This window comes from Phodopus roborovskii, unplaced genomic scaffold (assembly GCF_943737965.1).
Source record: "Phodopus roborovskii unplaced genomic scaffold, PHOROB, whole genome shotgun sequence".
NCBI classification, from domain to species: Eukaryota; Metazoa; Chordata; class Mammalia; order Rodentia; family Cricetidae; genus Phodopus; species Phodopus roborovskii.
Genome location: NW_026126571.1, coordinates 1,279,529 through 1,294,097, shown reverse-complemented (window position 1 = coordinate 1,294,097; position 14,569 = coordinate 1,279,529).

The window sequence follows — 14,569 nt, the reverse complement described above, 5'->3', positions numbered from 1 at the left end:
CGGTAGAGCGCTCCGGGCACCCTCTCAGCTACAAAGCGGGTTAAAGTCTATTTTCCACTCGACTGCTCCGAAAAGCCCCCGCTTGCCGGTGCCATTCCGGCCCCCTTGGGCGAGTTGGGGAGGAGGTGGCGAGAGGAGGTTGAAAGGGGACCGTACCTTGCAGCCCTTTCGCGTCCTGGGCGACCCAACGCCGGACATCGGGCCTCCTTGGGGACCCCACTCATTATCTGAGGCTTCCTGTGATGCCCCCCCCTCGTTCCTGTCTCGGACTGTCCCCTTTCACCTCCCGCTTCTCTGTCTACAAAACGCCTAATTCCTCTCCCTTTTCCTTTGCCATATCCTGGGTCAAAGGGACGCGCCTGGCTGGTGGGGGCTTGATCACTAAGATGGCAGAGGTGGGACCTGGAAGATGGCATGCCTTGTTGAAGCAAGGCCTGGGCGGAGACTCGGGTTCCAGAGACTAAAATTGTCTATATGTGCTGGGCTCTCTACGAAGACATAACCTGTACCCTTGCTGGTCTCCAGAGGCTGAATCCTATCGGCCCATCCTTAGGCTCCCATCTTCTCCCACCTTCTTGTCGAGCCTGGGCAGTAGCTAAGAATTATTAAAAGGAGGCAAATCATGTCCGGGAGTTGGGACTGTCTTCACCACCCCAGGCTTGTATCTTAAGTACCTGCTCTGGTTCAGGACTATTCCTAGATCACAGACTTTGTAGACCACAGCTTTCCTTGTAGTGCTTTTGAGATCCTTCCATACCCAGTTGTTGTTGCTGTTATTATTTTAAATCTCCTTCTACAGGTGATGAAGTAAGCACAGAGGAGCCTGACCTAAATCTGGTTATCATCTGGGTGGAGCTGGAGCTGCCTAGTGATCCTGACCCAAGCCAGGTTCCACCCCTAACCTGGTCTCTGAGGCTAGGGGCTGCCCAGACTCATATCCCTAGGATGAGATGCTGGCATACTCTGGACAGAGTTTTTCATTCACCTTTCCTCCCTATTCCTTGCCTGTTATTCCCCAATTCCCTCCTGTCGGTCTGCAGGCATTATTAATCCCTTGCCTGGTTCCCTAGTTTCTGTTCACCATAGGGCCTCTTTCTAGCTACTCCCCTGCAGCAACTGGAGAAGTCGCTAAGGCTTCCATCCCTTACTGGATTTTGCTTCCAAGTTCGGACCTTCACCGAGTTCCCTCTTCAGGCCTTCCACCCTGCTCTGCTCCTCCATAGCCTGCAAACCTCTCCTTCTACTACCTTCCCTTACAAGAACACCTCTTCCATTCGCCTTCTGACTGCTGCCCACTTTGTCCAAACCTGCATTCTTCCTTCCCATCCAAACTGATAAGCCCTGCAGGAGATAGGGGCCCATCTCTACCCCACTCTCTCCCTCCCCCACACACACCTGGGCTGTTGTCATCTCACCCTACATCTGTCCAACCTATTGTCTTGCTTTCTTAGAAGCCTGGCGCCTACTCTGCTGATCAAACCTGAGCCACCTGTACTAGCCTCTTTCTCTTTCCTCAGTCTCTGGACGGAAATCCAGACTCTGTGTACTGGCCCATGAGACTTGATCAAGAATCTTGCTTTGGAGCTGGCTGTCGTGGATCATCTTTAATCCCAGCACTCAGGAGATAGAGGCAGGTGAATCTCTATGAGTTTGAGGCCAGTCTGGTCTACAGAGTTCCAGAATAGCCAAGGCTATCAAGAGAAACCCTGTCTCAAACAAACAAACAAACAAACAAACAAAAAAAAACAAAAAAAACAAAACCTCGGTTGCATACCTGTTAAGTGGCAAGCATTCCATGAGAAGTCTGCAAAAATCAAGTCAGGTACCACATGATGCTCAGGTCCAACACCCCACTCCACAGAAGCCCTGGATTCAGGTTTCTGTTTCTGCCTATTTTGTCTTGGTAAACTAAGCAAGCATCTTCAAATCTTCCCTTTAGCTGCAAGGCTATGGTGCATTGTTTGGCTGAGCCAGGCAATTTCTCTGATAAGCCTCTGCTGGGTGGGAGACTCCATCCCACACCCTGTCCTTATCCATATCCCTTCTAGTCTCCTGCTTCCTCTTCAGCCTAACCCCTCCCCTTCCAAGTCTCTCCACCCTTCAGAAGACTTCTCTGTCCTCATGTTTCCCTCCATCTCTTGACTTTCTCTTAATCATCCTTCATCTCTCTCTCTCTCTCTCTCTCTCTCTCTCTCTCTCTCTCTCTCTCTCTCTCTCCTCTCTCTCTTTCTGAGACAAGATCTCACTTCATCGGCCTGCAACTCACTATGTAAATCAGGCTGCCCTTAAACTCTTGCCTCTGCCTTCTGAAACCTGGGATTTGGCAGTATAGCCAAGGATAGCTGTCCATCCAGTTTTCTGAATAACTTTAGCCTCTGGCTGATTCTCTCACTTCCTCTGTACTCAGGCCCGTGCAGCCAGACTTCTACACCGCCATAATAGTACAGCAGTTTGCAAGAGTCCCAAACTTTCATGGCCACATCCTTGCAACAGTAATATATGCTTAAGATGATGACAGGCACTGCCTCCTGGAGTTATTACGAGGATGAATAAGTTACTGTCCTTACATGGTGGATGTGGGGCAGCGCCCAGCACAGACTAAACCCTTGATATAAATAAATGCTAGCCTCTATTGCTAGCTAGAGCTGTGTTCTCCAGTTTGGGAGCCAAGAGCCACACGTACTTATTAGGTGAATAAAATGTTGATGGTCCAGATTTTAACGTTCTGAAAATGTGCCATGCTTGAACACACACAAGCAAGAATTCCGACAATGTAAAATAATGCACACACCGTGTTGGGTATTAGTGTTTTAAAGTGCAACGAACATATCAGGTTAAGTGAAATTTGTTAAGAGTTTTGTTTTCTTGAGACAGGATCTTATTATGTAGCCCTGGCTTGTCTGGAACTCACAGAGATCCGTCTGTATCTGTTATCACACCCAACCCTGTTTTCTTTTAACTATTCAATATGGATGTTGTAAGACTTAAAATTCTGTGTCTCATATACATTTCTACAGAAAATAGATTTAGAAATAAAAAGGGAGCATGGGGGGCAGAGGTAGAGGTGCCACTCATTTTTAATCCCAGCCCTCTGGAGGCAGAGGCAGGCGGATCTCTGTGAGTTCGAAGCCAGCTTGGTCTACAGAGCTGGTTCCAGGACAGGCTCCAAAGCCACACAGAAATCCTGTCTCAAAATCCTCCCTCCAAAATTAAGAAGTAGAGAAAGAAGGGGGAGGAACTTGGTGACCCACACATGTAATTGAAACACTCAGGAGGCTGAAGCAAGATAGTCTCAAATTCAAGCCCAGTCTCAAAGGGAGAGAGGGCCTGCTTGTACAGTTTTATAGCATGTTTCCTTATACTTCCCTATGAATAAAAAACATATTTGCCTCTCATTAAATAGTCACAGTTGGATATTTTTATTCTTTATAACATTTCGCTGGTGAACGCTGTGTGTGTGTTTGTGTGTGTGTGTGTGAGAGTGTGTGTCTGTGTGTCTATGTGTGTGTGTGTGTCTGTGTGTCTATGTGTGTGAGTGTGTGTGAGTGTGTGTGTCTATGTGTGTGAGTGTGTGTGTGTGAGTGTGTGTGTGTGTACTGGGGATGGACCCCAAGGCCCTGTGCATGCTAGGTTGCTAGGTTAGGTTTTCTACCACTGAACTATGCTGCCACCTCTTAAACAGCCCCCTAGCTGCATCTTATCGTGACTTTATCGATGTATCTGCATTATTCCATCTCTTACTGTATCTGTATCATATGACCACATTTCTTTTCTATATAAATCTCCAGAAGTGTCTTTTCTGGTCATGATTGCCTTTGGACTCTGAGGCATCAAATAGCTCCAATAGTTTTTGTCTTTTGGAAATTCCCTTCCCTAATTTTCCAAAGGGCACTTTCCTGGGTCCACTGCCTCTGAGAGCTGGCCATTGATTGCGTCGATGTCCATCACAGTGTCCTTAGTTTAAGTGTCTTCTCATCACACTCAGTTGCTATCTTCTATCTATCTGCCTTTTTGTGTCTGTGTGCACATATGTATGCATTTGTGTGGAGGCCAGAGGTCAGCACTGGATGCCTTTCTTAATTATCCTCCACTTCTTTTGCTTTGCTCTTTTTCTTTTTTTTTAAATACAATATCAGTATGTATTTCTGGATGGTTGAGAATGAAGGCAAAGCCTCAAGCGCACAGAGATCTACCTGGCCTCTGCCTCTCAAGTGCTGAGATGAAAGGCATGTGCCACAATGCCTAGTTCCACCTTACTGATTGATTCAGGGCCTCGCTGAACTGAGTTCACTAGGCTGGGCATGGTCTGCAAACCCTGGGTCTGCCAATCCTGTCTCTAGTTCCCTAGCTGTGGGGGTCTTCAATGCCAATTTTCGATAACTTAGAATGGCCCGAGAACAGAGCTTCAATTCAGAAATTGTCTAAAGCAGGTTGACCACCCTATATGCCTGTTTATGGAGACTGTCTTGACTGTTATTGCTGTAGGAAGACCCAGCCCATTGTGGGCGGCCCCATTCCCCAGGCAGGGCGTCCTAAGCCAGATGAGAAGGAAGGGTGGCGTTTAAGTGTTTTGTGTGTCTCCTCGATTGACTGTGGACTTCCCTAAAATGATGGCCTGTGGCCTGGGAACTGTAACCCAAACAAACCCGTTTTCTCTCTGGTGTTTTTCTGTCACGGTGTTTGTCACGGCAATAGAATTGAAACTAGGACATCAGTGCTGGGATTACAGACACGTGTTGTTGCTTGCACCTGTCTCTCTCAGTGGATGTTGGGGACCAGAGATCAGGTCTTCCTGTTTGCATGGTAAACGCGTCATTGACTCCACCATCTCCACAACCCTCCATCTTGATGCAGGTTCTCCATTGCACAAGCTTGACACATCTTCTTGGGTACACCAAGGGCCCTTAGACATCCACTCTACTCCGAAATTGAGCTCCACATCTGCCTGTCTTTAGAGTTCCTCTCCTGATTGTGGGCCCACCTGTCTGTGGGACACCACGCAGAGGTGCTTGTGGGAGACTATTTTTCTCAGCAAGGACCTGCAAGCCCGCTCCTCTCTTAACTTCCACTGGCCCAATTCAGGCTTCTGCTTCCTTTCCCTAGTGACTCCCTTATAATAACACGTAAGAACTTTGCATTTTCTCCTCTCTAAAATTCATTCTGTACATGACTCCAGCATTACAGTTGTACACTGTTAAGTTATTTTTTCACATGGTGCTGGGGCATAGCACAATTTCATAAGAGGTGGTGACCCCTTCCAATGCTTCTCCGCACTGTGGAGATAATAATAAATGCGCTCTGCCTGAGTTAAAGGCGGCTGTCGATACCCATTCATACACTATTGCTACACACAGTTGCACTCAGTGAACAGTAGCTGTTAGTGTGGCTGTTTTCTTATGTACATGGCTGTTTATTTTATGTACATTTGGTGTGAAGATGTCAGATCCCCCTGGAACTGGAGTTACAGTCAGCTGTGAGCTGCCATGTGGGTGCTGGGAATTGAACCCAGGTCCTTTGGGAGAACATCCAGTGCTCTTTAACTGTTGGGTCATCTCTCCAGCTCCTCTTTTCTTTCTTTCTTCTTGTTTTAAATCCCTCCCTGTTAGGACAGGACCTGTCTAACTCATAGACAAGTTTATGCCTCCCAAGTGCTAGATAGACTTAAACACATGTGTCACCATATCCAGTCCTAGAAATTTTAGGATTTAACCTTTTTGTTTGCTTGTTTGATTACTTTGAGACAGGATCTTACTGTGTAACAGTCAAGGCTGGTCTCAAACTCATGGAGGTCTACCTGTCTCTGTCTCCCAAGTGCTTCCATTAAGGGAGTGCTCCGGCACACCTGGCATTAAGTGTTTGGCCTGCATGCATGGTGTTCATGGATGTCGGAAGGGCCTGTCAGATCCCCTAGCACTGGAGTTATTATAGATGTGGGTGCTGGGGGCTGAACTAAGTCTTCTGCAAGGGCATTAGGTACTCTTAAATTCTTAGCCATCTCTCCAGCCCCCTTGTTTTCTCTTTTAAATGTTAATACATGTTTAATTATGTGTGTACATGTGTGCCTGTATGTGCATGTCTATGTGAAAGGGTGTGCAGGTGCCCTCAGAGGCCAGAAGAGGGTGTCAGATCCATTGGAGCTGAGGTTGCAGGAAGTCATGAGCTGCTTGATATAGGTACTGGGAACCAAACGCCCATCTTCTGCAAGAAAAGCACTCAGCCATCTCTCCAGCTTGGCCTTAGGAACCCTCACGAGTGAGTCTTTACTTTCTTGTCCCCTTTCCTCCTGTAAGCTGGGATCAAAACATCACACACCAACTACAGAAACCCACCTGAGTTCAGAGAGAAGGGGGCATCTAGGAAGGGGACTCCGCCTACAGAACTCTGTACTACTTTGGAAGAAAACTCAAGAAATCTTGACCTTGGAACCTGCACAGAGTCTCAGTTGATGCACTGGTTAATTTTTTGTCAACTTGATACAAGCTAAAACCATCTAGGAAGAGGGACTCTCATTGAGAACTTGCCCGTATCATACTGGCTTTTAGGTATGTCTGTGGAGCCTTTTTCTTGGTTAATAACTCATGTGGGAGGGTCTAACCCACTGCAGGTAATGCCACCCCGGGACAGGTGTTCCTGGGTTATTGTATAGCAAAGGTAACTGAGCAAGCCAGGAAGCTGTGTTCCCTCAATGTCTCTGCTTCAGTTCCTGCCTCCAGATTCCTGCCTTGAGTTTGTGTCTTGGCTTCCCTTAGCAATGGATTGTGATGAGGAGAAGTGTGAGGCCAAGCCTAATAACTCTTTTCTCCCCAAGTTGCTTTTGGTCATGGTATTTTATCATAGTCATAGAAAAGCAAACTAGAGCATTAGCAGTGAGTTGGTCCAGCAAGGGCCTTGGCAAATCCAACACCCAGTTGTAGGTGGACATGGTGTGATTGTCAGAAAGAGCTGGAGTAGAAAGACTTAGCAGGTAAGAAATGGGCAGGCACTGGGACACAGAATCTCTTCCTTCCAAACTGCAAAGGTTGAGACCCTGAATCAGAGAAAGTTAAAAGCAGCAGATGCATGGCCCACACGATGGAAACTCATGCTCCTCAGTGGCACTCAGAGTCAAGGTATGTCAACAGGCCTGTCCCCACATGGTTTACGGTTCTTCCAGCCTGCTCAAGGCTCACCCCCCCTGCTGCCCATTCACACAAATGTGCTGACTTGTGTCTACGCATGAACAACTTTGTCTTATTCAACACACACGTTTCTTACTCGTTTTCATGGGTTGAGTGGTCTGACTTGGATCACTGGTAGCATCTTTCTTCTGAAGCCTGATGATTTCAATAGGGGTTCAGCTTAGCTTCTAATGACATGGTAGACTACACATGAGGAGACCCTTCAGCTGCAGGACATGGGAGAATCTGTTTCGTTTGACTTTTTGTAATAAGTGTTCCAGACCTATGTAAATATAGACAAAACATATACAGATCCCGCTTAAACCCTTCCTCCCTTCGAAGTTAAGTGTCCATTTGCTGCATTCCCTTTACCCTGAGGTACATTATGTCCATAATGTTTCAACCCTGTATTTCTTACCATGAAGTTTTAGGAAGAATTTTTTTTTGTTTTGTTTGTATGTTTTTGGATTTCTCTGGTTCCCTAGCTGTCTTGGAACTTGTTCTGTACACCAAGCTGGCACACACACACACACACACACACACACACACACACACACACACACACACACGTAGGTATTAGGGAGTCCAGAAGGGGGAATTGGATATCCTGGACCTGGAGTTATAAGAAGTTATGAGCTACCTGATGTGGTTTCTTGGGATTGAACTCCTGTCCTTAGAAAGAGCAGCAAGTGCTCTTCACTGCTGAGTCATCTCTCCAACCCCACCTCACCCCCAGATTAACTTTTCCTCGTGGGACATTTCAGTCATCCTTCATAGAGACAAGGTATAAAAAAATCTTTTTATCATTCAACATCAAGCACCAGTATTGTCCAGTCTTAGAATGACATCTTTTTTTCCAGGTTGGCTGAAGTAGCACAAAGTTAAGGAAAGCATCTTCAGTGGCCCAGGGATTACAGGAAGCTTGGATTGAAACAATGAGTAGGCTCCAGAACTGGGGTTTGGCTGAGACAGAAGCCAGGTGAACCAGAGCTTGGACTATAAAAGACCAAGAGTGAGAAAGAGGAGACAAGGCTTTGGAGCAGTCACGGCAGGAAGTCAGCTGCAGATCCCTGAAAGTAACAACCTAAGGATCAGAAGAAAGTGGGGTTCACCGGAGGGGTCGGTGGAGACGTGCCTAGCTGTCTCTGACCGCACCAGGGGGAGGAAAAAGACCTGGCTCCTAAGGGTCTCTACTCACACCACGCTCTGTCCCAAATCTGGGATGAAAACTGTCAGGAGAGCCTAAGAGATCCAGAAGCTGAAAACGTAATACCCACCATGTGAGAGTGCAGGGAGACATTTGAAAGTCAAATCATTCCTGTGGATAAAGTCCTAAGAAAGGTTAAATGTGAGGGGTGGTGCACAAAATACATGGACAGGGAAAAATCATGAGAGTCAGCCAAACCCATAAACTATGGAATCAAATTTGCAAAAAAAAAAAACCCCACATAAATTAGGATTTAAAAGACTGGCACCTTAGCTCAGGGTAGAGTATGTGTCTAGCATTCAAGGAGCCTTGAATTTCAGCAGCAGTGTTAAAGAAAGGAGACAATGGACAGAGGACACCCTATTTTATATGCAAAAAAGAGAAGCCTGAAAAGGATATTAAGGAGAAACGTAAAGGACCAGCAAGAGGTCTTAATGGGCAAGGGCACTTGTGGTAGCCCGATCCCTTGAACTCATGGAAGGAGTGAACTAACTCCTGAACATTGCTCTCTGAGCTCAGTTGGTAGAGGGCCTGTCTGGCACTCATACCTCCCCAAAACTGCATCAACTGGGTTTGGTGATGTACACCAGTAACCCCAGCACCAGGAAGGTGGAGGCAGGAGGATCAGGAGTTCAGCATCAGTCTTGGCTACATGAGATCCTGTCCCTAACCACCACCAACAAGTGATCTATACATAAATAATGCCAAAGAGAAAGGGCAGGGTACATTGTCAAATCACTGAGAGGAAATTACTTACAAGCTAGAATTGTATTTTTGTCCAACAGTGTCTTTCAAGAATAAGAATGAAATAAAGACATCTCAGGCAAATAATAATAATGATGATGATAATAATAATAATAATAATAATAATAATAATAATAATAAATGAGCATCTCCATCAACTCACCCTCACTGAAGAAATTGCAGGCAGACGGTAAAGAGCTGCAGAAGAAACGCACCAGGTGAAAGGTGAATGTGGATGGTGCGTACTGACAGCAGGGAACCGCGATGTTCCGGTAGAATTCAGACTGCAGCAGCACAGAAGTTTTGGGTGGTGACAACCAAAGTTGAAGCACACCGTATCGCAAATATCACACACTCTTCTGAAGGGAGCGTATCATGTGCTCCTGAGGAAGTTAGGGGCCAGTAAGTTGGCTCAATGAGAAAAGGCACCTGCTGCCAAGCCAAATGACCTGAGTTCTATCCCTGGGACCCACATGGTGGAAGGAAAAAACCATCTCTACAAAGTTGGCCTCATATACACAAGAATAACTAAATACAACAAAAAAATTTAAAAGTGGGAGGGAGTTAAACATACTTGGCCACCACCAAAGGGACACACGTGGAGTACTACTTCCAGATCAGTAAAGGAGTGGGATGATAGACAATTAAATAATACTAAAGCCATTCCCTAATGGAAATTAAGATCAAGAGCACGATGGTGCCTCTGCTTGGGGCACTTGCTGCTCTGTCCTGAGTTCTGTTCCCAGCACCCACAACCGCTCACAACTGTTTCCAACTCCAACCCCAGGGGATCTGAGGTCCCCTTCTGTCCTCCTTAGACACTGCACTCACATGTGTATGACCACATAGAGACACACTTACATACATACACTCAAAAATAAAAGCTTTTAAAAACTATAATAAATAGAAAACCTGGCACCCAAGGTTTCTAGAACAGTGCAGGAGTTTGTCACAAGGTTGAAGGAGCCCCGCTCTGGGACACTGTTCTTCGTAGAAAATAACTGAGAAAACATGGAAAGCATCTTAATAAGAAGTGTTAGAGAATCTGTCACTGGCATTCTCTTCCCAAAGACAGAACACAATCGCTGAGCGACTCTAAATAAACACTTAAGTCACAGGAATCTAAAAATTGATGTCAAAACAAAAGTTTGCATCTCTATTTCTCACAAAAAAAAAATTTCCAAGGGTTTATCATTGAATTACAATGTCAGTAGTAGTAGAAAGGGAGAAGGAGGAAAGTCAGGCAGACATGAGGGTGGATATAGTGGCAGCTCATTTCTAACCAAGGTTCCCCACGTGATCTGAAATTTGAGGGGAGGTAACAACAACCATTTATTGTCAACAGCCTCTAAAATATAAAAAAGCTAAAGGCAAATGTAAACATTTTGTTGTTTGCTTGTTGTTGTTTCTATGTGTTTGTGCACACTTATGGGGGTCATTGGTGACCCTTGGATGTTGATCCCTGGTTGCCATGGTTGCCTGGTTACCATTCACTTTTTTTTTTTTTTGAGACAGGGTCTCTCACTGAGACCTTAGGCTAGGCTCCATGGTCAGTAAACACCAGAGATCCGCTTGTCTTTTTCTCCCTAGAGGTAGGATTACAAGTGCGATCCACCATGCCTGGTTTTTAATGTATGCTCTAGGGATGGAATTCAGCTCCTCGTGCTTGTACAGCAAGCACTTCTCCATCTGAGTAATCTTTCAGGCCCTGGAGAAAAAAAATCCAAATTTCAGTAACTAGTTGAATATGGTGGGACATGCCTGTCCGCTCAGATTTTTGAGGAGAGCAAGCAGGAAGATCTTTGACTACACAGTGAGTTCTAGGGCAGCCTGGGCTAGGAGACCTGACTCAGAAAACATTACATGCACACAGACTGTAGTAGTTGGATTGTTCGTGGAATACAGAGTTATAAAGCGTATGCTGTCTGTCAGCCCATGCCACTCCTGCTTTTCAGGGACGAAAGAACAATCTAGGACTCGGAAAAAGTCGGAGAAAATTTCAGAAAAACAGGAAATACATATGACATATGATGCATACTTTATGACAACATATTTCTCATGACTTTGTCTTTTGGAAGCTATTGCCTGATTTCTTTTCTTTCTTTCTTTTTTTTTTTCAGGCAAGGTCTCTAAGTCAAAGCAATCTTTCTGCATCAGCTTCCTGAGCACTGGGATTACATGTCTGGTCACCATGTTCACCTTAACTGATTGAGTAGGATGTGTCTGAATTGAAAAATATTCCATTCCAGACAGGCATGTTGGTACATGCCTTTAATCCCAGCACTTGGGGGGGGGCAGAGGCAGATAGATCTCTGAGTTCAAGGCCAGCCTGGTCTATAGAGTGAGTTCCAGGACAGCCAGAGTTACACAGGGAAACCTGTGTTGAAAAAAAAAAAAAAAAAAAAAAAGAAAAAGAAAATATTCTTTTGCTTGGAAAACCACTTCTGTCATGAGTGTAGGGACCCAGTTTATGATTGTACAGATTGGCTTTTGTCAACCTGACATAAACTGGTGTCACTCAGGAAGAGGGAACCTTGATTGAGGGATTGGCTCCATAAGATTGACCTATGGGCATATCTGTGGGCCATTTTCCTGATGAGAGACTGATGTGGAGAGAGCCCAGCTCACTGTGGGTGGGGCTACCTTGCAGTAGTATTTTCTCCTTGGGATCACCTACCCACAAATAATGACACAGAGACTTCTTACTAATTATGAATGCTTGTCCTTAGCTTAGGTTTGTTCCTAACTAGTTCTTACATCTTAAATTAACCCATTTATATTAATCCCCATTCTGCCACATGGTGTTAATACCTCTCCATACTGCCCATCCCGCTTCCTCAGAGTCTAGTTGGCAACTCTTTTTTTGCGCCTAGATTCATCCCGAGTTCCTCTCTTTGCACTAAGTCCCTCCTGTTCTCTCCAGCCTTGCTATTGGCTAGCCAGCTCTTTATTAAATCAATCAGAAGGCGCCTTGGCAAAGACAGATCTTCACAGTGTACATAAATATCCTACAACATCATCTCCTGGGAGGTGGGTCTGGGTTATGTAATAAAGCAGCTTGAATGAGCCTTGGAGAACAGGGCAGTAAGTAGCATTCCTCCGTGGCCTGCTTGAGTTTCTGTTCTGACTTCCCTTATGATGGATGGCGATCCTAGTTGGTTTTGGTCAACAATTTATCACAGCAAGAAAAAAGTAATACCGAAATTGGTATGGAGGGTGGGGTGTCCCTGTGAAATATCTGACTATATTATTTTGTAGAGGACTGTTGAAAGATTTTGGAGTTTTGGGGCTAGAAAATACCATTGAGTTCTTAGCCTTAATGAGCTATTATGAGCGCCTAGAATATAGGAAATATTGAAAGTGGTGCTGCTGATGGAGTCCTGGCTTGTGACATTTCAGAGGGAAGCAAGGACTCCATCAGGGACCTTCATGGGATGATTTGGATTACGATTCTGCAGAAATGAAACCTTTGCTTTGCTGGGACATTTTATTCTGGTCAATGGGAGCTGAAAATTCAGCTGTAGTTAATAAGAGACCACCATCATAGGTAGAATCATCTAGGAAGCTGTGACAGTTAATTTTATGCCCACTTGACACTCCGAACCCCAAATGAGAAAATGCCTCCATTGGGCTGTAGGCAAGCCTGTAGAGAATTTTCTTAATTAGTGATGGATTGGGGAGTGCCCAGTCCATTATGGGTGGGATCATCCCTGGGCTGGTGGTCCTGGGTTCTATAAGGAAGCAGACTGAGCAAGCCACGGGGAGCAAGCCAGTAAGCAGCACCCCTCCATGGCCTCTGCATCAGCTTCTGACTCCATCCTGACTTCCTTCAATGATGAACAGTAACATGGAAGTGTAAGCTAACTTGTATTTTGATCATGGCATTTCATCACAGCAATAGAAGCCCAGAGTGTTTCCCCAGGGTTAAGACTTCATCTAAAGCCAGAGCCCGAATTTGGAATTATGTAAGAATCGGCCGTGTGATAATTGGTTTTGAAAGCAGGAAGGGGGCATTTTCTGGGTAGCAGTTGAGGTTTGGCACTGTGAGAGGTCTAGCAGAGGCCACTGGCAAGCTGTAGCCTCAGCTGCAATGGAACCCCCAGGATTGAAGGGGCCACAGAGAGAGTCTGAGGCTTGTCATGGTGGTGGATTTGGAGTCCCCAGAGAGAGGTCAGGAGGCCATTGGTGTGGCTTCAGTGGCAATAGTGGTCCCAAAATACTGGAGATACCACGACTGTGGGAAGTCCACCAAGGATTACCTGCAAATGTGACCTGGAGCCAAGAGACAAGCGGTGTGGGCTGTGAATAGCAGAAGTGGAGCTGTCCAAGCTCTTTGGAGCTCAGAAGATCAGAGATGAGTCCTAGACACTGGATGTGGATCTGTTCCCACTACTGGATTTTAGTTTTGCTTTGGTCTGATTATAATTGTGCCCTGGTTCATTTCACTTGGAATAAGAATCATTTAACTTGTTTTGGCGTGTCTGTGGAGGTCAGAGGTCCACACCTGGGGTTATCCCTGCCTTCCGCCTCGTTTGAGACAGAGTCTTTGGTTGCTCACCGTTACCTATGCCTGGCTAGTTGGCTCACAAGCCTTCGGAGATTCTCCTGCTTCTGCCTTCCATCTCACAGTAGGAGATGCACTGTGATTACAGGTGCAATTACACACAGACTAGAACTCGTGTCCTCACCCTGGTTTTGCAAGAACTTTATCTACTGGGCCGTCCTTTCAGCCCACAGATTTAAGATAATGACTGCGGATATTGTTTTCGGGGGTTGCTCACAAGTAATAGTGAGACAGCTGATAGTGCGCTGAGGCTGAGCTCTCAGATCCAGCTGAAGGCAGTCTTGAACTTCTGACCCTCCCTCTCCCTTCTCCCTCCAAAGTATTGGAAACACCACCACTCCTTAATTATGCCAGTACGCGAGTGGGTGCTCCAGGTGTGGTTAGAATCACCAGGGAGCCTCTTCTGTTTGATTCTGATGGGAATAATTTTTACAAAATGCATGGCTCAGTCTACACTGGAGTCATGTCCACCACTGGAAGATTTAATGGTATTTCTCCATCTACAGAGGTTAGCACAAGAGCTTTGTGCACACATTGCATGCACATAGAGGGGATTTAATGGTGTTGAGTTTGTCAGGATGGAAACTCCAAAGCGATTGGAGTGCTGTCAGTTCTGTGCATGATGCTGTTCATACATCTCTGAAAAGCTGGCAATTTTTCAGAACATTCGTGTGTAAAGTGAAGGCACACACCACGCACAGCATGCCCAGGGGTTGCTGGAATGTGCTGGATTACTATTTGTGAGTGAGGACCTCTGCAGATTGTTTAAACCTGGGGAATTTGGATCAGGCCATCCTTGTCCAGCACAGGTGGCTGGGGCAGGCAGGGTTTGGCTGACTCCGCTTGCTAAAATTATCTTCACCTATTGTTTACAAGAATCCACAGTGGGTAAAGCGT